Source organism: Armigeres subalbatus, chromosome 2, assembly GCF_024139115.2.
Source record: "Armigeres subalbatus isolate Guangzhou_Male chromosome 2, GZ_Asu_2, whole genome shotgun sequence".
Taxonomy (NCBI): Eukaryota; Metazoa; Arthropoda; class Insecta; order Diptera; family Culicidae; genus Armigeres; species Armigeres subalbatus.
In genome coordinates this window covers 123,334,545-123,361,040 of record NC_085140.1, presented here as the reverse complement: position 1 = coordinate 123,361,040, position 26,496 = coordinate 123,334,545, and the positions used below count along the sequence as shown (strand labels likewise).

Here is a 26,496-nt window from a genome sequence, read left to right as displayed (position 1 = left end):
AGTAACTCAGTTTTCGGAGTGGCTTTCAGTCGTAAATAATAGCTTTGACAATTTTATTCCATCGCCGACGTTTCGAACCGGGGATGGGATGTAATCACAAAAACTGCAAAACGCCCTCTATGGTTTGTGACAAAATTAGTGTCGAAAAGTGTTCGAAGTGAACTATATTTTGTCCAATGAGGCCAGGTACAATTTCCACTTGTCAAGTGACAAAACTCCTTACTAATACAACGGTAATTAATAAATTGACTGCCATCGAGTCGTGAAGAAGATCTCATCCCCAGATCGAAAAGTCAGTGATGAAATATAATTATCAACGCCATTATTCACAACTAAAAGCCACGGATGAACTCCTAGAGGAACTTCCGGAGGAATTCGTGGAGGAACTTCCACAGCAAGTCCAGGAAGATCTTGTCAGATTTGCATCGAGCGCAGTTGGCCTGGTAGACCAATTGATTCAAAGTCCGCAATAGTTTTGAGAACCGAGAATATTTGGTTTGAGAAAAACTGAGTGGAATATCAAACGCATGGGCTGTACGGATTTGCATGGTCATGACTGGTTGATCTCAGGTAGCTATCGATCGCATTTGACCATTTGATCCAAACTCCAGAAAAGATTGGAGACCCTAGAACATCTGGTGTGTGTATATTTAAGTTTCAAATCTTACGCATGGAATCTTCGGATTTGTAAGAACTTGACTTATTGATTTGAGATAGTTGTCGCACGCAATTAACTTGGTAGACCAATCGATCCAAACTCCAGAACAGATTGTAGAGCCTAGAGCATATGGTTTGGGTATATCTGAGCTGCAAATCATACTCGTGGGCTTTAAAGACTTCCATGGGCTTGACTGGTCGATTTCAGATAGCAACGTGCGTAGTTGACCTGCTAGACCAATTGATCCAAACTTCAGAACAATTTGCAGAACCAAGAACATCTGGTTGGGGTATATCTGAGCTGCAAATTATACGCGTGGGCTCTACGGACTTGCACAGACATGACTAGTCGATTTCAGATAGCTATCGAGGGCAATTGACCTGGTAGACCAATTGATCCAAACTTCAGAACAGTTTGGAGAACCGAGAACATCTGGTTTAGGAAAAACTGATCGTATATATGGCCTTTACGAACTGGTATGGACATGACGTGTTTCCATTGGCACGGGTTTTCGTAGTTTTCTTCGGCCAAATTTTCATATTATCTTTCATCAGTTTGTTTTCATCGTTTTGGAGTCGCTAGGGATGTCCAGAAGATACATATTGTTCACACATAGTATAGTCAATGCTAGAATAGTGTTATGAAACATTTTTGGAACTTGTAAGTTTTGTTCACACTGAAATATGTCATGTAAAATAAATTTTACTATATTTTGGAAAAACCATCATCACTCACGCCTCTCTAGGGGAGAAATGAGCATTCCTAGAAACATAACTCATCATTATGGTGAAACTAGATGAGTTGGATAAGACATGCGTAAAATAATTATGAAAATCGGTCAAAAGACGGGTGAGAACCAGCTGTTTGAAAATTGAGTTACCATGATTTTCTGATCACGGTATTCGGCATGTTAATAACTAACTACAACTAAACGCTTGTCGGTCCCTTGCGTTAAAATTACACTTCGTGCTGCTATTGTTCGACGGTCACTTGATGGCTTTTCGCTAAGACACCACCATTCGGAATAAAATTTCAGCTTCGTCACTGGTGCCGTGGGATCGCAACAGATGCTATTTTTATAATCAACACTTCTTCACATAAAATGCTGGTTCGTTAGGGTTGAATAATCTGGCGATGGTTTTGCCTTTCTCGTACGTCATTTCACTCCAAAATCGAACTTTTTATAGAAGTCTCAGAGACCCATAATGTTGTATACCAATCGACTCAACTCGTCGAGCTAAACAAATGTCTGTCTGTTCGTGAGTATGTGTGTGCACAAGAAAACCAAAAAACATTAGCCACTCATATATGTAGTAATTCTCAACCGATTTTCCCGCATTCGACGTTGCATTAGACGGAGAACAAACCCTAGTTTATCACTATTGAATATAGTCACGATCGGTCATTGCGTTCAAAAGTTATGAAGAAAATGGTGTGTTGAACCATATACGGTTGGTTGGTTGTTTGCCTCACAGCGTTTGCAAGAGCCGTAATGTTTATGGCAAAGGCAATTATTTATGGCAAAGGCAAAACCAAGGGTTTGCATCGAGAAAGACATCGTCACTAGGTGGATTAATCTGGGTTTTTCTTGTTGCAAGTTGCTTGATTTTTATGTTTGTGCTTACGATGCATTTACGTGATTGGTGGTTTTCCCCATTTCTAAACTTTTTATCAATTATCAGTAATAATGATGCTTGACTAAACGAGGAGTGGAGTCAATGTTGGTCAAACTGCTTGACCGTGTGTACGCATCAGAGAGTAGTGAACGAATGATGCGAGAAAAAAAAGCGGTACCCATATTTATAGACTTCAGTGATATCAATGTTTTGTTTGCAAAACAGTTTTTGGCCTATTGAAACAAGTTTCGTGGATGTTATCAATAATGAATATGAAGCGTGTACCTTTAATCTTTTGATTAAGGGGTTTATCGGGAAAATTCGTTCAGTCAGATTGTCGGGCTTGGTAGTCATATGGCTACTGCTTCTGCCTCATACGCAGGAGGTCGTGGGTTCAATCTCAGGTCCGTTCCATTCTCCTACTTTGTATCTTTCTCTATATTTCTCATGTTCTAGCAATCGCTAGAACTGGAAATGGACTTCCATACCGTTTCCATCTCAATTCCTATACCTTCAACTTGAATATTCTAACAGTAATCTGCTAGAATTGGAAATGAACTATAAAGCGCGCTTCCAAACATCCAATTAGAAATTCCATCACTTGCTTTCTCCTATCTATCACATTGGCAGCTCGTTTACCAAGACGGACCTCAGCCTCTCGAACCTAACCCATAAATTCCAACAAATTCCGCATGAACTCGTGGCAAGTGCAGAGGTATATTCGGCTTGCAGTGGGCGAGTGATTGCATCATCATTTCCTCCCCCTTCCCTACATTGACTTGCATTCTGACGTGGCAGGCGCCAGTATGACCTAACAAATGAGATCACCAGTACTTGTACATTGAAGATGTGAGCTAGTCCCAAACAAACATCTGTTGGTTCCCTGTGCAAGAACAGCTGATCTGGTCATAATGGAGTAGCAACTACGAGCAGTCAATCAAGCTCAAGCTCAAGCTCAAAATTCGTTCAGTCAGATTGAAGTTATTAACGTTTGAAATCCTCACTTTCTACGTTACTACCTTGCAAATCGTTCATCCTGTTCGTAAGTTATATTGCATAAACAGAAATGCATGCTCATTTTTATATAGAGAGAAGAAGAAGATATAGAATTCATCCGAAAGTTCGCCCACCCATTCCTCCAAAAATTTCGCTCATACTTCCTCCGGAAGTTCCCCTCAAAGTATCTTTAGAAGTTTCCTGCAGAATTTTTCTGAAAGTACCCTCAGGAACTCCGTTGGGAGTTCCACCAGAAAATCTCACAAGAATTCCTTAAAAAATCCCCCCAGGATCCCCTCCGGAAATTCTACCAAAAGTCCTCTAAACATTTTTCCAGGAATTCGCACGGAGCTTCTACGGACATTCCTTTTCGGATTCCTCCGGAAACCAATTCAGTCTCCCAAGGAAGCACGCTGGGTCCATTGCTCTTTTCGCTCTTCGTGAATGACGTAACTTTTATCCTGCAGCGTGGAGGTCTGCTGTTGATGTTTGCAGACGATCTCAAATCATACCTCGTTATTCGAAATTTGGCGGACTGCCAAGAATTGCAGAAGCTCTTGGATTTATTCAAATGTTGGTGTGAGCGTAATATGATGGTCCTGGCTGTTTCAAAGTGCTACGTAATAAGCTTTCATCGCACTGCCGAAACCGTGGTTTTCGATTACAGTATCGCAGGTACAACTTTACAACGTGTGGATCATGTTAAAGATCTAGGCGTCATTTTTCAACTACGATCGCCAGCTTGGTTTTATTTTTAAAATCTCAAATGAATTCCGCGATCCTTTATGCTACAAAGCCTTATACTGCTCATTGGTACGCTCTCAACTCGATTTAGCTTCTGCTGTCTGGAATCAATATCAAGCTGTTTGGACTGCTCGGTTTGAAGCTGTGCAACGCAAGTTCGTACGATATGCTCTGCGCCATCTCCCATGGACGGACCCGCTGAATTTACCACCGTATGCTGATCGCTGTATTCTGCTGGGGCTGGATACTCTTGATAAGCGGAGAAACGTGGCGCAAGCCGTTTTCATCGCCAAACTTCTGTTATCCGAGTACGACGTGCCAGATTTGTTGGCAAAAATTCCATTGTATGCACCCTCACGATTCCTTCGACCTCGAGATTTGCTCTTCGAAGAAAGGCTGCCAATAGCTGCTTTGTCGCTATGATCCGCCATTTCAACGAGGTGTCGGACCAATTCGACTTCAACATCAGTTCATCCGCGTTTCGTCAACGGCTTAACAGATATTTTATCAAGTGACCTTTAGTTTTAAGTTTTCATGTAGACGACATAGTCAGATGAAATGATCAAAATAAATAAATAAATAAATAACAATACATTAACATATTTGCATGATTGCGCGTCTGCAATACATTCTATAGAACGTATGGTTTGAATAATAATGTTATAATAATGTTTTATTCGTTATATCTCACACAAGTGTGTTTGAAACAATCTTAATGTATGTCATGAACATGATTTTAAATAAAGTTCAGTCTTTTCACTCGGTTCACCAACTGGAATGTGCCTCACAATTTTTAACCTCTCAATCGTTCTTCAGCAGTAGATAGACCCTGCGTCAGTTTCGCCTCCAGCAGCGAAATGTGTAAATGAATTTTAATCTCCGCAAAATGACATTATGTCCCCACAGAAATCACTGTTCCACGCTATTTTCCATCAGGATTGCAGGTTAAACCGATTTTCCCACAGAGCTCGGCCCAATCCAACACGGTGGAAAATTGTTACACAAAAGCCCCACCTCCACAAACGTTCCACTGACTGTTCTGCACACAGTCCCGGCTGCATAAATACGGTCCGTTCGTTCCGTACGATAAACCAGACGCTCGGTGCTGTCGCGTTCCTTTGGGGTAGAGAACGTTTACCAGCTGCACATTTAGTGGGAGTCCTGCCACGAGTCTGTACAGCAGCCAACCATAGCCATCGCATCGCCTAAGGTGATTATAGAAAATAATATTACAATTTTATACGTTTACACGTTCCCGACATCCAGCCACAGACGAAATTCTAATGTTTTCCAATTTGGCCCTATGAATACAAAATGAGGCTACTTTATTTATCACAAAACAACCAAAACGACAACGCCGGTGGGGGCAACGCAACATGGTTGCTGGCTGGTCTACACCGCCCATCATCAGAGCCATCAGAGTTCTGCAGAAAAGGCAAACCAAACCCAAACACGACGAACAGTCCGCGTGGCCGTCAGTGCAGTGGGGAGGTTGCTAGCAGGATTATGTGCACCTCGAGCGAAATAATACCCGGGTGGCAATAATGGAAAAAGAGCGTTGGTGGAGAAAACATTTATGCAGATTTCCGTTCCATCATAGTTTGTGGGATTTTAGCCTGGAAACATGATCCTTTTCTCCCTTCTCGTGATTCTTTCAAGATGAGGCGTAGATGGCCGAGATGATTTTTATATTCGAACGAATTAGATTGCGTGCAATGGATGTAGTGGTTCTCTTGTGTGTGAGTGACAAAAATTAATTATTTAATTGTTTTCAAAAAATTAATAGGAATCTTTATAGCTAAGAAAAAGTTTAGCTTGAATTTTTCCTGATAAAAAGAACAATCAATAACGTGTCGACATACGACTGTCTATTCTTGGGTGCACTTTGAATGTTAATACAGGTTTTCGATGGATTATAAATTGAAAGCTATCGTAGCCTGCCAATGCATGAATATTCATTGTTGATTGTGAAGCATAATGGATTCATTATGTTCAAGGAGTCGGGAATGTCTCCTACCCAAAATCATCCTAGATAGGGTCTAGTATTGCACTCGCCATTTTCGGAATTACAATCCTACACCTTTGTGCACAAGGCTAAGTGGAGACCCTATTAGCGAGTATTCAACCGGTGTCATCTATGAAAAATGTTCAATTGTATAGTTTTGGCAATTGACATGATTTAATATGGCGAATACCTCAACAGAGGTGAAAAATCGACGGGAAACTATTAATACAGTATATCACTGGAACTTGCCAAAATATATATATATGAAAAACAAAACCACAATTTCAAACTGGATAACAATACTTACTTACTTGATACTTGATGGGCTACAGTTCTTCGATGAACCTACGCCGAATGGAGTATCCTTCTCCACTGGACTCGATCCTGGGCCAATCGCTTCCAGTCGCCTTAAACATTGAGCGCCCTCAGGTCCTCTTCAACTGCAAAAAGCCATCGTGTACGCGGCCTTCCACGAAGCCTGCGGCCTCTTCCAGGTTCTCTACTAAATATTATCTTCGCTTGACGCTTTTCCGATATACGAACAACGTGACCAGCCCACCGTAGTCTGCCGTGTTGTATAAGCTAAATAATATCCAGCGCTTTATACACCTGGTACAATTCGTGGTTCATGCGACGCCGCCAGATACCGTTCTTCTGTTTACCACCGAGTATTGTCCGCAGCACCTTACGCTCAAACACTCCGAGAGCTCTCCGATCAGCCTCCTTTAACGTCCATGTCTCATGGCCGTATAAAGCCACCGGTAGAATCAGAGTAGTATACAGCGCGAGTTTTGTTTTCGTTTGCAGACTACGGGACTTAAGCTGGTTACGAAGTCCGTAATAAGCCCTATTTGCAGCTGCAATACGCCTTTTCACCTCGCGGGTAACATCATTATCGCACGTCACTAATGTTCCAAGATACACAAATTCTTCTACCACTTCAAATTTTTCACCATCCAGCACCATTTCGCTACCACCACCACTAATGAACCCACGTTGATTGCCAGCGACCATGTACTTCGTTTTGCTGGTATTGATCGTGAGTTTAATCGTCGTTGTCTCTCTTAAAAGACACAAAAGCCTCTTCCACGGCACGGCGATCAATTCCGATAATATCGATATCGTCCGCAAATCCCAGGAGCATATGCGATTTTGTGATAATGGTACCGCTTCTTTGCACACTAGCTCTCCTAATCGCTCCCTCGAGCGCTATATTGAACAGTAGATTCGAGAGTGCATCACCCTGCTTTAATCCATCTAAGGTAACAAATGACGTCGATATTTCATCCGCAACCCTTACGCTTGATTTCGATCCGTCCAACGTTATACGAATCAGCCGTATCAGTTTCGCCGGAAAACCATGTTCAAGCATAATTTGCCATAATTTATTCCGTTTCACTGAATCGTACGCCGCCTTGAAATCAATAAACAGATGATGTGTCTGCAAGTTGTACTTCCGTAATTTATCAAGGATTTGTCTCAGGGTAAACATTTGATCCGTCGTTGATCGGCCCTCACGAAAACCTGCTCGGTATTCGCCGACGAATCAAGCGGTCTCAATCTGTTGAACAGAATACGGGACATTATTTTGTACGCCGAATTAAGGAGGGCTATTCCTCGGTAATTGGCACACTCCAGTCTGTGCCCTTTCTTAAAGAGAGGGCAAATGAGGCCGTCCAACCAGCTAGCAGGCATTTCCTCGTATTCCCATATTTTCGACATAATATGGTGCAGAACTTCATAAAGCTGCTCACTGCCATGTTTGAGAAGTTCAGCCGGGAGCTGGTCCTTCCCCGCAGCCTTATTGTTTTTCAGCTCTTTGACAGCTTTTTTAACCTCATCTAGTGTAGGTGACTCCACAGCTTGTCCATCGTCGCTAATATTTATTCTGTTCACCGATGCACCGTCACTTCCTCCATTCAACAAAGTCTCGAAGTGTTGCTTCCACCTGGCAGCCACTTCAGTTTTATCTGTCAGCAAATTCGCTTGTTGGTCGTTGCACATGACGGGAGACGGCGCTGTCTTTCTCCGCACGCCATTGACAGACTCATTAAAACCTCCGCATATCGTTCTGCTCCATTTTTTCCTGCGCCTCCCTAATAACTTGTTTCTTCGTACTCTTTATTCTTCCTGCGGTGGGTTCGTTTTTCCGCTGCTCTTGCTTCCTTGTACCGATCTCTATTCGATCGGGTACCCGACACCAACATCCGACTTCTGGCAACGTTCTTCTCGTCTATCAATCTCTGACCCTCCACATTGAACCAACCCGTCCTGGGTCGCCTCTGTGCAGTGCCTACCGCTTCTCGTGCTGTTGTGTTCACCGCTCTACCGCTCGTCTCCCATAGATCGTTGATGTTGTCACTATCGTTCATTGCACTTATCCGTTCGTCGACTCAACTTATACTCCTTCCGGCTACAATCGCTGGATATTGTAACGCATCGTTCGCTGTGATCTTTCGTTCGATACAGTTGACAACCATGACCTAATTTTACTGACAACGAGGTAGTGATCAGAGTCAATTTTCGACCTCAGAATGTCCGCACATCGATAACATCCGAGATATGGCGCCCATCCACCAGAACATGGTCTATCTGGTTGCAAGTTTCACCATTTGGGTGTCTCCAGGTGTGCTTTCGGATGTTCTTTCGTGCAAAGTAGGTGCTACTGATGGCCATCCCTCTGGCAGCAGCAAAATTTACTAGCCGTAGGCCGTTGTAATTGGAAGGCTCTCCCTACCGATTATGGGAAGGAAAAAGTACTCTCTACCGACCTGAGCGTTAACGTCTCCGATATCAATTTTCAATCTTGCTTTGGGCACTCTCCATAGGCTTTATCAAGACATTCATAAAACGTGTCCTTCACGTCGTCGGATTTATCGTTTGTCGGTGCGTAAACGTTGATTAGGCTGTAATTGAAGAATTTGCCCCGTATCCTCAACACATAGATTCGTTCGCTAATGGGTTTCCACCGCATCACTCGCTTCATCTGCTTGCCCATCACTACGAAACCAACTCCATGCTCTGCTTTTTCACCGCCGCTGTGATAGATGTTATACTTGAATGCAGTGTTGGTCGTGGGGTCCACGGCTCGGAATTCACGTTCTCCGGATCTAGGCTATCGGACTTCTTGAATAGCAGCCACGTTCACTCCAACCTTCTGCAGTTCACGAGCCAGAAGGCTCACTCGTCCAGGTTCATTTAGGGCCCTGACATTCCAGGTACCGAGTTTCCAATCATAGTCCTTATTTCGTTGCCGGGTCGGTTGCCAAAAATAACGTTCTCTTTTTCTTCTATCTCCATTTTTCGTGGTATTTGAGAGGCTTCAGTAAGCTACCTTACCGGGGTCGCGTTACCTACATCGCGATGATGGGGCTGCCACCTTAGGTATAGCTGACGCGATACAGCATTTCGTTATTCAGCCGCTAGGTACCAGGCAGACGCTGTTTGAGCCGCACCTCCTGGTGAACAGACGCTCGAGGCGTACCTTCTCACTCTAGCTGATGTCAGAAGGACAACAGTGCCCAGGCTACACTACCAGCTAAGTACACAACCCTTAGCTGGCGGTCTTTTGTCATCGGACGACCCGTGGAAGCGTGAGATAGGGACTTGTGGGGACCAGAGCTCTTTTGGGCGCCCCTTCATCGATGTCAACCCACCATTTTGCAGCCCAACTGGATAACAATATATGAAGAAAATGTATATTTCAACAGAATAGCCTATGCAAAAACAGCTTTAGAATTTGGAGCAGACAAGCGCCGCTGGCTTGTCCAGCTGTACCATGTCAAACCAACAACTTTTGTGGACGAAGCGGCCAAACTTTTTCTCAAGCATTTCCATATAACCATCTCTGTGGCATCGATTTGTAGAATCCTTCATCACGAGGGTATGACGTGGAAAACTATAGAACGGAGGGATTTACAGATAAAAGGAATACGACGTTATCAGATATTATAACGAAATATCTTTGTTCCAATGGGATTACCACAATATACTCTTCATTGATGAAGTCAGTTCTACGCAAAGGCGGATCAGAGAGAAAGGAACCATACAGTGAGTAGATTTGCTGTTCCTTGTATGATGTGTGTTAAATATATGTGTTGTCCTAAATGGACGAAAACCAAATTATGACAGCGACTCTTCGTGGATACGTGTGCACGCCGAGGAAGTGTTCAGAAGAGGCAAAGTCATGGCTTACTGCTCGCCGATTGACACGCTGAGGAGTGAATCTATAAACACACGCTGAAGGCATTTTACTCAAGCCCCACAGGTTATTCAAAATAGGGCGACGTATGCATGCCCAAAAATGTGAACATATATTGTAGATTGTTAGTTTTGAATGCTCCCTTGTTCGGAAAAGCAGATTTCTTCTCACTTAATCATTACATACTACAAAGTATGCGGATTGTGTTTAAGTGATGCACGTGCATTATAATTGTCATTTTTGCGATATTATTCATAACTCGAAGATTGTAGCTCAAACAAAATTGAAACAAACTCAAGAATAGTAATCAAACGATAATGTAACTTATTAATAATACAAATGTAATAATAAATAATATTTGAAATTAACAATGGCGTCGGCCATGTCCTTACAAAAAATTGTAGTGATAAAAAAACGTTTATTTAGTAGTCCATTGAAGTGCTGACTTCAATCTGACATCTCATATAAATTTTAGTCCACCGAAAATGCTTTTTTTATCATAATTCACTATATAAATCAAATAGCCATCCGACGGATACAAGATGACTAAATGGGCTATAAATTTCGGATTCTTATATAATGGATTTTGATAGAGGCAAACTTTCTTGTTGTCGGTGTGATTGAGAGTAAAGTTCTGTGCACAATGTTTGCTGACATTATGGAAAAAAGAACGCAAGTCATAAGACGTTCCATTGTTTTAGAAAATGGTAACGGAAATCTTCATTCATGACCTTCATGACCAATGTGCAGGTCATGCGTAGTGCGAGTATGGGTTAACTACACCTGACTCACTAAAACCAAATCCCTTTGCACTAGTCGGTCTCCTAAAACTCAACCCAGGAATATTTCAGGCGGCAATGATTGATCCATGAGCATTATGTGCACCTCGCATTACGAGTGATAGTGTGGCCAAGTGGAAGCTGGAGGACCATTTGCGGCATGCCACCTCTGTCACTCGATAGCAGTCAACCTACTGGTGCTCGCTGCAGGTCATCGCAGAAGAATCCTACATCAGACTGAAGAGGGAAGCAAAGCAGATCGGACTAGTGATTAATACGTTGAAGACGAAGTAGGCTCAAGAGAAGTCAACGGCTATTCGACAAAATCAAGGTGGTTGAAGAATTCGTGTACTTGAGCTCACTTGACCTCCGATAACGATATAGCATAGCATAGCATAGCATATGTGATTGTACAAATCGTGGGTGGCTATACAATGCTCAATTGAGCAATCTACTGTATATTGTCGCAAATTGGTACTTGGGATTAGTACCTTTTCCTATACAGTAGCAGTTGTATACCTGGCCACGTCCTTACAATCACGGAAGAAAGGGAAGGAATGTTAGTTCAACATCTACTAGTGAAGATGCAGGGAACCCATACTACCTTCATAGATGTCTCGGGAAGGAAAATTTGTGTTAGTGGGAAAGGTGAATAATAGGGAGCTCTATTCGACAATATAGAGCGTTTGTCAATAACAGTATATGCTGTAAAAATAATAAAATATATTCATCAATTTACTTACGAACCGTCCTAAGGATAAACAAAACAAAACACAAAATTTCGGCAAATCGCGCGATCGTTCTGCCGTCCGAAACAAGAGCCAACACGCACTGAACTAATTAACTTTATTACCGGCCGCGCAATGCAAAACACAAAATTTCGGCACATCGCGCGATCGTTCTGCCGTCCGAAACAAGAGCCAACACGCACTGAACTAATTAACTTTATTACCGGCCGCGCAATGCAAAACACAAAATTTCGGCACATCGCGCGATCGTTCTGCCGTCCGAAACAAGAGCCAACACGCACTGAACTAATTAACTTTATTACCGGCCGCGCAATGCAAAACACAAAATTTGGGCACATCGCGCGATCGTTCTGCCGTCCGAAACAAGAGCCAACACGCACTGAACTAATTAACTTTATTACCGGCCGAGCAAAGCAAAACACAAAATTTCGGCAAATCGCGCGATCGTTCTGCCGTCCGAAACAAGAGCCAACAGGCACTGGACTAAATAACTTTATTACCGGCCGCGTAATGCAAAACACAAAATTTCGACACATCGCGCGATCGTTCTGCCGTCCGAAACAAGAGCCAACACGCACTGAACTTCACTTGACCTCCGATAACGATATCAGCAGATAAATTCGAAGACGCAACGTGGCAGGAAAGCGTAAGTACGAGATCTGGACTATGCTTGTGGAGGATCAACGCGCACTTGGAGTAAAAATGGTTCTCTACAACGATCCGACAGGCACAAGAAGGCGAGGTGTACAGCGTTCAAGGTGGATCGATCAGGTGGAAGACGATTTAAGGACCCTCCGTAGACTGCGTGACTGGTAACGTACAGCAGTGGACGGAGACGACTGTTATGTACCGCAGAGGCCACTCCGGCCTTAGGCTGAATAAATAATAATGAAACCACATGTGACGCATCACTCGCCTATCGAAGCAGCAGCAGAATTACACCAGCGTTCTCATGGGAACTTCACAGGAGCCACTTCTGATACTTCACCATCACAAACAGAACACTCGAGAGCAGAAATTGGAAGTGTGAGTGAGCATTGTGAGCATTGATCTATTGCAATCTATGCTACATCCATAGCCAATGAGTGAACAGCCTCACTCAGATGGATGCCAAACAACGAGTAGGAGCGATCGTTGTTGTGATAAACAATGAGCAACACCGTCCAACAAGCCAAGCCGTGGTGAGGTATCCATGTGAGTAATGATAAGATAGTCGAGAGAAAGTATCAACGCCTCCCATTCAGTGTACTAGAGTTCCAGACTCATAGAGGTCTTCATTTTTAGAATTCTTGAATGGCTTCTGCTATCAGCGCACCGGAACGACGCTCATTGTTGTGCGTTCGCTTCACTCAATAGGCTTCCATTGGTGAGTGTTAAAGACCATTAAACGGTAAATCATCTAACGTCCAATTTCAAAGATCTTAGGAAGCTCATAACTTGCCCCGCGGAAGAGCATCAAGTTGGCTTAGATTCACCCGATTTTTTCTCATGATCTGATTTTTTTCAATGCCTGCTTGAGAGCCTTATGATTACATGTTACCAAACTCTTACCATTACTGTTGAACTGTTGGCAAGCATACTGGAATCAAAAATCGTTATGCAATAGACACATCAGGAAAATGGAAAAGCCAACAGTGTTCTGATATTAATCGCTAGATAAATTTGTGTAAATATAAGATTTTTTGAAATAAAATCGTTGCTTATTTTCTATATGAAAATTCAGCAGAAAGACGGATAAAATGATAAAATGACAGTTTCTCGGCGCGTAATGAGCAAAACGACTTGATGGCTAAACAGCGCATTTAGAAAATCGAATGTGCCAATCACTAGTAATTAAACCTACACAGAAAAAAATAATTAAAAATAAACAGCGCGTAAAACTTGACATGCGGAAATTTACGCTATTCTACGCTGAAATGGCCATCTTCCTAGCAAGATTGCTTACAACTTGTATGCAATATTGACGATTCACGTCAAATATTGTATACATTTAGGCTACATCTCGTGTGGAAGTACGCTAATAATGACGTTCCATTTATGTGCATGATTTTCAGCGTAAATTTCAGTGGATTTTTCTATCTGTGTACTGGGATTGCTTGTTCCTGGATCACTCATGCAGTATCGGTTGCATTGTGATGGAAACAGCGGGCTTCGCTTAGTAGATGTTTTACTAGGTACAACGGTTTGAGTCAGCTTATCAACGACAAAATCAGTGAGATGCCAAAAAATACGACATTCTACGGTGGGCTGGTTAGATTAGGGTAGTGTGAATAGGGACATGGAAAACGTGAATAAAAAGAGCAGAAAAGTTTCAATAGACATTGTTTGCAATGAGCGGTAATACGAGTGGTGGTACATTAATTCAGTGGAAGTGCCCACTATTCGTACAGAGCCCATAATACGCAAATAAACCCTAATGGCGTTCACTTTTGGTTTTGTTTATCCTATTAGATATTAATAAAAAGGTTTTAGCTCTAAAAAGTAATAACAAAAATATTTTCGAGGTTGTTGCCAAAATCGGGAAGAAAATGTTGCCAAAAACGGGTGTTGCCAAAATCGGGGGTAGACAAAAACGGGTGTTGCCAAAATCGGGATGGGACTGTATTTGATTAAGCAAGCGGACGGAATCTTGAAGCGTCTAATCATTTCTGATGCGGTCGTTGAAACTGAGACAACGACCATACCTGACGATCGGTACGAAGAAGATGTCTCTATGGATTGTACGACAATTCCCCGAAAACCAATTCCCCGAATGCAAATTTCCCGAATGTAATTTCCCCGAATGTAACAATTCCCCGAATGCAATTTCCCCGAATGTAACATTTCCCCGAATGAAACAATTCCCCGAAAAGAAAGTATCTCTTGCAAAAATAACTTTGCGATCGATTGTATGCGTCCGAACAGAGCAGCGTTATAGAGTGTCTTCTTGTTCTTGATCCTCCAAAATGTGTTCATAAATTGAAAAGATATTAGAGTTATGTGTTTACGAGGTAATTTTTTTTTTCAGAAATATTCGAACAACGGCTGCATTTTCTGAAAAAGTTAAATAGCGAACAGTAATTCAAACTGATAACGTTTGGGTAAATTTCTATCTTTGACATCAAAATCCTCTCCTGTATATCCCTTCTTAAGAACTATAAGGCAAGGGCGAATGTGAATCTGTTTGAACAAAAATAATGCGTTTGTCCTGAATGAGGCAATGGTGAATGTCATTTCATTTATTCAGACTAAGGCCGAAGTGGCCTGTGCGGTATATAAGAGTCTTCTCCATTCGGCTCGGTCCATGGCTACACGTCGCCAACCACGCAGTCTACGGAGGGTCCGCAAGTCATCTTCCACCTGATCGATCCACCTTGCCCGCTGCGCACCTCGCCTTCTTGTACCCGTCGGATTGTTGTCGAGAACCATTTTCACCGGGTTATTGTCCGACATTCTGGCTGCGTGCCCGGCCCACCGCAGTCGTCCGATTTTCGCGGTGTGAACGATGGATGGTTCTCCCAGCAGCTCTTGCAACTCGTGGTTCATTCGCCTCCTCCACGTACCGTTCGCCATCTGCACCCCACCATAGATGGTACGCAGCACTTTCCTTTCGAAAACTCCGAGTGCGCGTTGGTCCTCCACGAGCATCGTCCAGGTCTCGTGTCCGTAGAGGTCTACCGGTCTGATGAGCGTTTTGTAGATTGTCAGTTTGGTACGGCGGCGAACTCTATTTGATCGGAGCGTCTTGCGGAGTCCAAAGTATGTACGATTTCCAGCCACTATACGTCTCCGAATTTCTCTGCTGGTATCATTTTCGGCAGTCACCAGTGAGCCCAAGTACACAAATTCTTCTACCACCTCGATTTCGTCACCACCGATGCCAACTCGCGGTGGGTGGCTCACATTGTCTTCTCTTGAACCTCTTCCTATCATGTACTTCGTCTTCGACGTGTTGATGACTAGTCCGATCCGCTTGGCTTCCCTCTTCAGTCTGATGTAGGCTTCCTCCATCTTCTCAAAGTTACGTGCCATAATATCTATGTCGTCGGCGAAGCCAAATAGCTGGACGGACTTTTTGAAAATTGTACCACTCGTGTTAATCCTTGCTCTTCGTATTATCCCTTCCAAAGCGATGTTGAATAGCAGACACGAAAGACCATCACCTTGCCGTAACCCTCTGCGGGTTTCAAAGGGACTCGAGAATGCCCCTGAAACTCGAACTACGCACATCACCCGATCCATCGTCGCTTTGATCAACCGTGTCGATCGATTGTATCATATGCGGCTTTGAAGTCGATGAATAGATGATGTGTGGGCACGTTGTATTCGCGGCACTTCTGCAGTACTTGGCGAATGGTGAACACCTGGTCCGTGGTGGAGCGTTCGCCCATAAAACCCGCCTGGTTCTGCCCCACGAACTCCCTTGCATTTGGTGCTAGTCGACGGCATAAAATTTGGGAGAGTACCTTGTAGGCGGCGTTCAGCAATGTGACTGCGCGGTAGTTGCTACAATCCAGCTTATCGCCCTTTTTGTAGATGGGACACACGACACCTTCCATCCACTACTGCGGCAAAACTTCCTCTTCCCAAATCTTGGTAATGACCCAGTGCAGCGCTCTAGCCAGTGCCTCTCCACCGTGTTTAAATATCTCTCCTGGTAGTTGGTCAACCCCAGGGGCTTTGTTGTTCTTCAGCCGGCCAATCTCCTCCTGGATTTCCTGGAGATCCGGAGCCGGTAGAATCATGTCCTGCGCACGTTCCCCCAGGTCCATCACCATACCGCCATCTTCGTCTGCCACATCGCCATTCAAGTGCTCTTCGTAGTGCTGCCGCCACCTTTGGATCACCTCACGCTCGTTCGTAAGAAGGTTCCCGTTTATGTCCTTACACATATCAGGCTGTGGCACGTGGCCCTTACGTGAACGGTTCAACTTCTCATAGAACTTTCGTGTGTTATTAGCGCGGTACAGTTGCTCCGTCTCTTCACGGTCTCGATCTTCCTGCTGACGCTTTTTCCTCCGGAAAATCGAGTTTTGTCTGTTCCGCGCCTGTTTATATCGTGCCTCGTTCGCCCTCGTGCGGTGTTGCAGCAATCTCGCCCATGCTGCATTCTTCTTTTCTACTAACTGCTCACATTCGCCGTCATACCCGCAGTCGCTTCTCTGATCCGGGGCACCGTGCCAAGTGCAGCGGTTGCGGTGCTACCAATGGTGGAATATCTGTCCAGTCATCTTCAAGAGACGCTGCGCCTAGCTGCTCTTTCGTTGGGAGTGTCACTTCCCGCTGCTTCGCATATTCTTGGGCTAGTCTACCGTCTTGTAGCCGCCCAATGTTAAGCCGCGGCGTCCGACTTCGGCGTGTTGTACACCGTCGAGAGTTTTGAGCGCAGGCATACTGCAACGAGGTAGTGGTCGGATCCAATATTCGCACTGCGGTAAGTGCGGACGTTCGTGATGTCAGAGAATAATTTGCCGTCGATTAGAACGTGGTCGATTTGGTTTTACGTTTCTCGATTAGTAATCTCCATGTGGCCTTGTGGATATTCCGAAAATGCTTCGGACCACCATTCCGCGGGAGTCTGCGAAGTTTATGCATCGTTCGCAGTTGTTGTTCGATACGGTATGCAGACTATCCGGTCCGATGACCGGTCTATACATTTTCTCCCTTCCTACCTGAGCGTTCATGTCACCGATGACGATTTTGACGTCCCTTAGTGGGCATCCATCGTATGTCTACTCCAGCTGTGCTTCTTTCTCGTCGTCGGGTCTCCCTTCATGAGGGCTGTGCACGTTGATGATCTATCTATCTGCTATAGTTGAAGAATCGGCCTTTAATCCTCAGCTTGCACATCCTTGCGTTGATTGGCTGCCACCCAATCACGCGTTGGCGCATCTTACCCAGCACTATGAAGCTGGTTCCCAGCTCGTTGGTGGGGCCACAGCTTTGGTAGAAGGTAGCCGCTCGATGCCCGCTTTTCCACACTTTCTGTCCTGTCCAGCAAATCTCCTGCAGCGCCACGACGTCGAAGTTGCGGGGATGTAATTCATCGTAGATCATCCTGTCGCAACCTGCGAAACCTAGCGACTTGCAGTTCCATGTTCCAAGCTTCCAATCGTGATCCTTTATTCGTCGCCCAGGTCTTTGCCGATTATATCGAGTCGCATTATCTCTTATATTGTTCGTAATTATTGGTTTTCCAGGCGGCTTATTGGGCCTGCGCAAACCTCCTGTCTCGCCGGAGGGCCATCGTGTCAGGGCTGTTTAGCGTCCCACCTAACACCAGGACTTGGGCTTGTGCGCATTGAGCGGCACACGGTCGCTTTGGCGGAGCCTACTTGCGGATACATGCAGCTTTTTATAGAGGTTTAACAGGGCCCACTGTCAAACCCCACCACATCCTAGGCAGGCGCCACAACTCGCAGATGGCCTGGGGAGGGATCGTCAAGCCCTTGGACATAGTCCCTGCTGCCCCCAAATGTGATGAATGAATGTGAATGTGATTCCTTCTTCAAAAAGAATGCATCTTCCAGAATGATGCAATAATAAATGTGTTCCTCCTTTAAAACTGGGTTGTTTCCCAGATTAATGAAAAAATGAATTTTATTCTTCCTTTTATGATATATATCTTCTCGGAATAGGGAAACGGGGGATGTGATCCATTCTTTAAAATAAGGCATTTTCACGAAGTAAGGAAATGGTAGATGTGGTCCCTTCTTCAGAAGCAGGCGTTTGCTCGAAATAAGGCAAAGTCAAATGAGTTTCCCTTTTGGAGAGCTGGTGTTTGTCCGTAATAAGGATGAATGTGATCTCTTATTTTGATGTAGGCGACTTTGACCAGAATAAGCAAAATATATATGAGATCCCTTCTTAACCTTCTGGGACTCTCATGGTCCTGGATCTCTTACGGAGTCTCGCCGCTCTTGTAAACGACAATCGTGCTTTTTTCAAAGGTGTTTTCATTTTTTCATCGGGGGAGTCACGGAAGGTTAAGCAATGAGTATCGATTTTTTAACATTTCACTCAAGAGGCGAATCAGCTCGGGGATGAAAGTCTCTTCAATAAAAAGGAAAAAAAAAACATTAACCGAAAAACATTAAGCTGATTTCGTTTTCACGGATTAAAGGCTCCCCCAGACCTAAGCGATTTCATCGCCGCAACGGCGACAACTAATTGCAGCGATTCTATCGTTGGGTCGCTGCAGGCAATGTTAGATTTACACTTCCATACGAACGGCGACAGAATCGCTGTCGCTAAGAGATAGAATCGCGTCGCGTGAGTTTGGGGGAAACTTAACATTTGGTGGCATGTAACTCTCGTGGTATGACATTTGATGGATTATACTTTCAAAATGACTATTGGGGAAATGCCATTTTGCAGAATGTTCCATTAGCAAATTGGCATTTTCTCATATAAATGTAGTGTAGAATAGGAGCAGTTAATTGATTATCTTCTCTCCTTGCATTATATGAGAAAGACTTCTTTTCCAAAAATATTCCTTTTTTGTAATACCGGGTAGACAAAATCATTTAAAGAAGGCATTATCTCCTCCATTCGCATTATTCCGGGCAAACGAGTTCATTTAAGGAAGCGAGTATCTACCCTCTTTGTCTTTTACAGGCCAAATTTGAAGAATTTATTAACTCCTCCCTTCGCTTTGTACCGGAAGAAGGCATTACCTCCTCGATTTGTCTTATACCGGGCATATGCCGTCATTCAAAGAAGGCATTATCTTACCCCTTTGCATTAAACCGTACTGATGCTTCATCATACCGAGTAAACGTATTCATTTAAAGAAAGCTTCTTCTTAGTTCGCCTTATACCGGCCAGATGCGTTCATTCAAAGAAAGCATTGCCTTCTTTCACGGTTTAGTTTTATTCTTCTTCAATGACTCTACTTTCCATCTCGAATTTGGCCTGCTGATCAACTTGGTGTTTCATTAGCATTCGCACGGATTAAATTGAAAGCTTTCCTATGTGCAGCAGTTGCACGAGTATGTATCTTGTGTGCCGAGTACGACGGATACACTATGCACAAGGATCCAAGTATGTTTCCCACCCGAAAGCGTTCTAGGCCGGGACGGGAATCGAACTCGCTATCTCCGGATTGACCATTTTACGCATTTTCTCACATTTCGTATTCAGCATATTCAAATAAAAGAGGGAAGTATCCGGGGAATGTTACATTCCGGGAATTTTTACATTCGGGGAAATGTTCCATTCGGGGAAATGTTACATTCGGGGAATTGTTATTCGGGGAAATTGCATTCGGGGAATTGTTATTCGGGGAATTGTCGTACAATCGTCTCTATGGATAATTTTTCTGGTTCATCGGTTAAAGAACAACTTGTGAAGATACTGTAGCAGAGCAAAACTCTGCTGATGTCAAATGTGTTGACGCCGATTGTACGACAATTCCCCGAAAACCAATTCCCCGAATGCAATTTCCCCGAATGTAATTTCCCCGAATGTAACAATTCCCCGAATGCAATTTCCCCGAATGTAACAATTCCCCGAATGTAACATTTCCCCGAATGGAACAATTCCCCGAAAACATAGTACCCCTTACAAACACATCACAACACAAAAAAATCAGCGTTTAAAGATACGTTCAACTGTGTCTTATTGGACATTACCAGCGCAATATCCTTTGGTGAAGATGGGCATGGCCAGGAGTAGTAACCCTCGCTTTCGTGATTTTTATCCTAGATTGAACCCACACCTTCCTTGACTTCTGATAGCAATTTGAATAAGGATTTCAAAAGAAAAACATGAGTATCACTAGTGTCCAATCTACAAAGTACACCGTAACTATGCTACACTTATCAGCTCAATGTCCTTTGGTAGTATTAGATATTTTTGTTCCTCCAAGATCTGTTTTAAAATTATAAAAATATCAGGGTAGTATGATTTCCAAGGTGCTTTTTGATCTATAAGAGTCGAACAACGTGTTTTTCAAAAACAGAATCGCAAACGGCAATTCCTGATTGAAAGCGTTTTTGGTAAATATTTTTTATCTTCGAAATTAGGCTCCTGTCCTGTAAATACCTTCTTAAGAAGTTTGAGGCAATGTTAGCTGTGAATCCTTTTAAACAAAAAATGTTGCGTTTGCCCGGACTAAGACAATGGTGAATGTGATGCCTTCTTTAAAAATAATGCATTTGCTCGGACTAATGCAATGGTAAATGCGTCGCTCCTTTAGGGAGTGTTTCCCCAGATTATTATTGCTATTATTCTATCTTTAATAACACGTATCTGCCCGAAATAAAATAATATGGATGTAATCCATTCTTTAAAAGAAATCATTTACACGAAGTAATGCAATGGTAGATGTGGTCCCTTCTTCAGAAATAGGCGTTAGCTTGAAATAATGCAAATATGAATGAATTGAGAATGATAATAAATATTAAAGTGCTCTCTTATTTTTATACCAATTTGGCCAGAATAAGGAAAAAATATATAAGCAATATGTATTGAATGTATAATTTTTATCGAAAAACATTTTGCCGAATTCATTTTCTCAGAATAGCATTAGGCATTTTTTTTTCAGATTGTTCTTAAAATTGGCTTTTTCTTGGATAAGTGTAGCATAGCAGCAGTTTTTAAACATATAATTGCTCCATATCAATCCTTTATTATATCTGACAGGCGCGCCCCTATAGTGAACGAATTATCTCCTCTTCTTGCCTTATTATGGACAGACGTTCTCTCTCGAGACGCTTTATACTGGATAGACGAGCTTATATAAAGAAGGCATTATCTCCTCCATTACCATTACATCGGGTACCAAGATCATTTAAAGAAGGCACTGTTTCATTGATTCACTTTATTTCAGACAAACGAGTTCATTTGAAGAAGGGACTATCTATCCTCTTTGCCTTATACCGGGCAAATGTGTTCATTTGAGGAGACATTGACACTTCCTTTTGCTTTAAACTGGGCAGATGAATTCATCATACCAAGGATACTAATACATTTAAAGAAAGCAATATCTCTTCACTTCGCCTTGGGTTGTTTTTCAACTTAGTGTTCTGCCAGCATTTCCACAGTTATTGAAAGCTTTCCCGTGCCTGCCAGTTACATGAATGTCTTGTGTGGCAAGTGCAATGGACACACTGTGCTCAAAGAGCCGAAAATGCTTCTCACCCGGAAGCATCCTAAGCCGAACCGAGAATCGAACTCTCAACCTCTGGATCAGAAATCCTCCAATCTCTTTGTGCCGCACTCAAAAAGAAGAGAGAAGCATTCGGGGAAATGTTACATTCGGGGAATTGTTTCATTCGGGGAATTGTTATTCGGGGAAATTGCATTCGGGGAAATTGCATTCGGGGAATTGGTTTTCGGGGAATTGTCGTACAATCGTTGACGCCAGGATCCTTGCATACAATCCGTAAGGGATTCTCCTACTATGAATCTGGAGGGATAATGGCATTTACTTGACTCTGATTTTCGACGGTCTTGGAACCATTCGTCCAACTTCGGTTGGACCAGAGAAGGAATTTTCAGTTATTGGCAACATTGCCAACAAAATCCAAAGTGTATTGCGAGATGAGCCGTATGCAGTATGCAGTATGCTATGTCTACTTAAATTTCGCTTTGCCAAGCTCATCAAGCAATTATTTTAACACTTGAAGTTTGTCAACAAATGTTGTTTTTCATCCAAAAGTCCAAATCAAAAGTTTTTCTTTAAATAACTGATATTTTCGCTTAAACCGGTATTCTACCGGTATTTACCGGCATTGACTCCACCAAATACCGTATACCGATATTTGTTAAAAATGGCCAATACCGACCACCCTATTTGGAAGCAACTACTGCAGACTCGCCGCGCTTGTGTCCAATTAGTAAGAGCATATCGTCCTGCCCACTGGGGCGTTTTGACCAGTGGAACATATTTTCGAAAAACGTAACATTTTTGAAGATGTAAAAAATTTTATATTAGGCTGAGAAAAAATATCTTGTAGCCAAACTGAGTGCTACAAGTTTGGCGGAAAAAAAACCTATTCGAATCATAACAAGCCATGAAAACAAAACTATCGCACTTGTATTTATTTATTTATTATCAGACTAAGGCCGGAGTGGCCTGTGCTGCACATAAAAGTCTTCTCCATTCAGCTCGGTCCATGGCTGCACTTCGCCAACCACGCAGTCTGCGGAGGGTCCGCAAATCGTCCTCCACCTGATCGATCCACCATGCCCGCTGTGCACCTCGCACTTGTATACAAGTAGGAAAAAAAACTGATTCGTTTTATAATACCCAATTCCATCAATGACATCATTGATGAGATTGTGTTGAAGACATACACTGCCTATGATCGCATATTTGTAACAATCGACAAAAGTAGGCATGGGAGTAATGGAACGATGAAGTTTGTAATATGCATAAGTATACAAATCTCAAAGATTTTCTAAAAATTCCCAAAAATTGCACAAAAACTTTATCTAGTTGGAATCTTCGGTAGAAACATTTCCATTACTTGGTATTTGAATGCCACCTATTTTCGAAAATTTTTGTACACAGCGCATGGCGTACCGGCAATAAAGTTTTCCAGTGTTACGGTTATGCGGTCACTTTGCTTAATGTTACAAAACAACTTGGTAGTTTTTTCGAGTTTTTCGGAACAAACTTTCTTATTTCACCTGGTCAGCTGGAAGAACTAGCAATTTGGAGATGATTCATGAGCTTATCTCAAAATCGACAAAAATGCAAATGTTACAAATATGCGATCATGGGCAGTACAGAGAATGTCGTCCAAAATAACTGGGGTAGGCAAATTTTGAATATAATTAGATGTTTTGTAACTAAGGTACACTGGGGGAAGTGGAAAAGTAAAAATCGATAGTGCATGTTTGAATTAGTGTAAAACCAGTTTAAATAATCTAAATGCGTTCAATCAAAATGGGCTATCAAAAACAGTCAATTTTGCACCAACTGTGTGGTAATTCATACCATTTTGGTCGCTTGAAATTTATGAAAATAGATTTCAAAATTAGGAGTTGTTTTTCCACTTACCCTAGTGAGATGGGGTAAGTGGAAAACCCACGTTACCTTGACCTTCAATAGTGATGAATAGTTACATATAACTAAAATCAATACGATAATTGCTCTGAGTATCTTTTGTGGAATAATTTCATTACCTTAACGGAACAGATCCTCAAGGAATTCTCGTTATAGCTAGGGGAGGGCTGGTTTTGCCTTCTCGAACACTAAGTGTATGTAAAATCTATATGTACGCCCCAAAGATGAACTTTTTAAAGGTAAAATGGGACCTACAGGGTTATAAACTAATCAACTTAGTTTAACTAATTGAGATGATGTCTGTATGTGCGTATTTGTATGTATGTGTATGCCCAAAGCACGTACAAAATCAGCTATTCTTAAGCATTTGTCCTTAACCAATTTGTTCGCAAAAAAAATTGCATTCAACGGCGAAACTTGTTATGAAAAAGAAATTATGTGAATTATACAATATATTTACCTATCAGTGCTATTTTTAACCTTCTTATATATTTTTTTCCATATGTAAAACATGTGAAAGACATCAATACCGATAGGTGGATTAATCAGGCATTTTCTCATTTATATTAGTCCAACCACCACTGGAATCACAATGATAACAAAGAAGGAACATATTAAGATTCACAGCTATCGAAATAAATACTGGCGGGAAGAAACAAATTGCGTAATTAGAACATTATCCACTTCCCCCGCAGTGTTGGATACCTGGGGTAAGTGTAAAATCTTTGAATTATTTGCGATCTTGGTACAAACCACTACCAATTGAATGTGGTTAGTTTAATTGTATTATAATCGTCACCTGTGATATAAATTCCCTTAAAAAAAGGACAATTGATGCAAATAAGAATTGATTTTATGAATGCAAAAATCAATCTTTCGCGAAACCTAAAATTACAGTTCAAGCGTTAACCGTGTTAGTGTATGTATTATACAAATTTCAACATAGTATTAGTGTGAGCATCAAAGTATATTCCGGGATAATGTTATGATGTGGTAAAAACTGTAAAGTATGTACAATTCCAATTTTTCGAGTCGATTTTTACACTTACCCCCTTTTTCCACTTCCCCCAGTGTACCTTATGTCAATTAGTATCCGATTTCAACAATTCAGGGATGCCTGAACTAGGAATTCAATAAAATTTGACGATATGTTCATGGCCAGGGCCATCGGATACCGGAGATATTCCGGGTTTTTCGAAGGTTCAGAACCGTAAATTTGTGGTGGGTATTAGGATAAGTTATGATTAAATACAGAATAATATTAGTAACCATGTCATTGTCATCTAAACTACACATCAAAGGATCAAAACAAAAATGTTCGAAGCTTCAAATATCTTAAAATGACTTTTTGTTATCCAAAGCGAACCTTAAAATAGATCTGATTCATTGATTCATGTAAGGCACGAAGGAAACAGTCATGCAAGTTTGCCTTTTTTGATCGCTTTCTTGAACTATAAGCTCTAAATTTATTTAACTGTTTATGCTGACACTGCTGTTCTTCAGCTAGTGAACCTAAAGGTTCAGTTTATAACCACCATTTGTGCAACGATACGATAGGGGAAAATACCTATTCTTGGCAGTCTAAGACATTCGCCAAATTGAATGATAAAAATAATGAATAATTACACTAAAACACAGGTCCAGTTTAACTGGTATACATTTGTATGCTCTTTCTTTGATGGTTGGTGTTCACTAAATATAACAGCTTTTACCACAAACTCCGTAAATTTAATATAAAGTAACAGGTTAACGTTTCTTCTGTTGGCATAGCAATTTCTATTATCAGCAATGAGTTTGCTCCCTTTAGCAACTAGACATGGAAGTAGAAAACTGGTAATGTATTGGTGCCAAATGCTGGTTGTTTATATTCTCCAGTAGTAAAATTCATTCATATTAATCGGCCGCACGCTCATCTCGCTTCACTCAATTTTGGAACAAACTTTATTGTTTATCAAAACTGGTTTAAAGCAAAACATGAATTTTTAGCCTTGGCATCAATTTTATGTCATGTAGACAGATAGGCAAAAGCATTTAAACACATTGTAAAACAAATTCAACCCTTATGCGGCCAACAAAAAACAGACGTGAATGGCAGATAGGGCACCCGTGTACCCAGATATTGACCGTTTCATAACTTTTACCATTTTCAACCTATTTGAATATTGTTGGCCATTTTAGAGAAGGGAACTTATATGCTTTTTGTTCGCTGCCAAGATTTACATTTTTTGTCTTTTGTAATGCCTTAGAGACTTAGAGTCTTAGAGTTTTGTAATGCCAAAAGTCTATCAACCAGTTTCAAATAAACAACTTGCTCTTTGCGGTCCTTACATGATATGTCTGTTTCATCAAAAAAAATCATGGTGGTTGTGTACAAGACACGACCGCTCGACATAACTACGTAAAGCCAAATCTATACACATAAGAATGAATTTTTGTCTGTCTGCCCTTATAGACTAGGAAACGGCATGAACATTTGTATGTAAAGGTTTTTGGAAACGATGAAGATTCTTATGATGGTATTAGACCCCTACTCTTCTGGAAGGGGGACTCCCATACAAATGAAGTACAAATTTCTGCTTTAATCGAAAATTAATCTAAAAAATGGAATCCAAAATGGAATCCGAATTTCGAATAATTAACCGTCTTTTAAAATGTAACAAATATATGATTAATCAGTTTTAGGTGTAACGAAGCTCGTCGGTTCTAATAGTATAGTATATTAACAATATATTCCACCTCGTGAGTCTTCATAT

The 26,496-nt window shown here is 42.0% G+C and overlaps 1 pseudogene; it reads left to right on the top strand.

The window, feature by feature from the left end:
- The window catches only part of LOC134209209 (uncharacterized), a 51,658-nt pseudogene that overhangs the window by 8,437 nt on the left and 16,725 nt on the right, over positions 1–26,496 (top strand).